Source organism: Lissotriton helveticus, chromosome 1_2, assembly GCF_964261635.1.
Source record: "Lissotriton helveticus chromosome 1_2, aLisHel1.1, whole genome shotgun sequence".
In the NCBI taxonomy this organism is placed as follows: Eukaryota; Metazoa; Chordata; class Amphibia; order Caudata; family Salamandridae; genus Lissotriton; species Lissotriton helveticus.
In genome coordinates this window covers 320,104,814-320,106,863 of record NC_136058.1, presented here as the reverse complement: position 1 = coordinate 320,106,863, position 2,050 = coordinate 320,104,814, and positions in this window count along the sequence as shown.

Sequence of the window (2,050 nt, the reverse complement as noted above, 5' to 3'; positions counted from 1 at the left end):
ACAGGAGGAAACATGTGTGTGATGCCCTTAAAAAACCTATTTACAATTGGGGACTTGAACAAGGAAGGCTGATCAGGCAGCCTTAGGAAGGCGGAAAGGGCAGAAAGGTACCCCTCGATAGTGCCCAGAGCGGAGCCCTGCTGGGCAAGAGAAGGAAGGAAGAGGAGAACCTCAGAAAGGGGTGCAGAGAGTGGATCCACAGCCTTTGCTGTGCACCATGCCACAAATCGGTTCCACCTGCAGGCGTATATACCGACTTTGTGGAGGGACGCCTGGCTGCCAGAATGACATTACTTCAAGACTTCAGGAGGCAAGTCAAATGGCCTCAACTGTCGCCGCTCAATCTCCAAGCTTGTAGGTGGAGACTGGACAGGTTCGGGTGGAGGACCGTCCCCTGCTGCTGCGACAGAAGGTCCTCCCGAACCGGCAGACGAATCGGGGGATCGACTGACATGCTTAGTAGCTCGGGATACCAGTATCTTCGTGCCCAGTCCGGAGCCACAAGGAGAACCTGGGCCCGGTCACGCCTGATCTTCTTCAGCACTCTGGGCAGAAGTGGTATAGGCGGAAAGGCGTACAATAGACCGCAACGCCACTCGCGACGAAAAGCGTCTCCGAGCGAGTGCCGCCTTGGAAATTCCAACGCGCAGAACTGATGACATTGCGCGTTCTCTTCTGTGGTGAATAGATGTAACCAAGGCTCTCCCCACTGCTGAAAGAGACCTTGCGCCACGTCAGAGTTCAGACGCCATTCGTGATCCATCATGCACCGACGGCGGAGTTCGTCCGCCCTGGCGTTCAGAGAACCTGCCAGGTGTTGAACCACCAGGGTCACGCCCTGATATTCCAGCCACTGCCAGAGGCGCAGAGCCTCCTGGCATAGGATCTACGACCCCACCCCGCCCTGTTCGTTGCTGTACCACATGGCGGTGGTGTTGTCCGTGAACACCTGCACTACACTCCCCCAGACAGAGGGAAGGAATGCTTTCAGTGCAAGTCGGATCGCCCGCAGCTCCTGAAAGTTGATGTGGAGCTGGGACTCCGCCGGAGACCAGAGGCCTCTGATCTCCGCCTCTCCCATGTGGCCCCCCCCAGCCCAGGAGGGACGCGTCCGTCACAACCATGTGCTCCGGGTGCGGTAGGGAGAGGGATCTGCCACTGACCCAATCGCAGTCCGTAAGCCACCACTGCAACTGTCTTGCAGTGCCCTCCGAGATCAAGACATGGTCGGACAAGTTGCCCTGATGCTGGGCCTACTGAAACTTCAGGTCCCACTGCAGAGCCCGCATCTGCCACCGGGCGTGATGCACCAGAAGGATGCAGGAGGCCATCAGCCCCAGAAGCCGCAGCGTCAACCTGACCGAGACTCGGGATAAAGGCTGAAAGATCGGAATCAGAGCCTGAATATCCCAAACCCGCTGTTCGGGAGGATAAACCCTAAACTGCGCCGAGTCCAGAACCGCTCCGATGAAGAGGAGCTTCTGAGAGGGACACAGGTGTGACTTCGGCACGTTGATGGAGAACCCCAGCAGGTGCAGGAGGTCGGCCATAGTCTGGAGGTGGCGGACTACTGTCTGGGGCGAGCCCGCCTTCAACAACCAGTTGTCGAGGTAGGGGAAGACTGACACCCCTAACCTGCGCAGATGAGCTGCGACCACCGCCTTCACTTTCGTGAACACCCGTGGGGCGCTGGTAAGGCTGAAGGGGAGCACGGTAAACTAAAAGTGCTTGTGGCCTACCGTGAACCGCAGGTAACGCCGGTGGGCCGGCAGGACGGGGATGTGAAAATAAGCGTCCTGCAAGTCCAACGCTACTATCCAGTCTCCGGGGTCCAGGGCAGCTAAGACCTGAGCCAAAGTCAGCATCTTGAACTTCTCCTTCCGGAGGAAGCCGTTGACGTTCCGTAGGTCCAAGATAGGGCGTAGGCCCCCTTTGCCCTTCTTGGGTACCAGAAAGTAGTGGGAGTAACAACCACGCCCTACTTCGGGTCCAGGAACGCGCTCGATGGCCCCCTTGGCCAAGAGGGCCGTGACTTCCTCTTGCAGAAGTT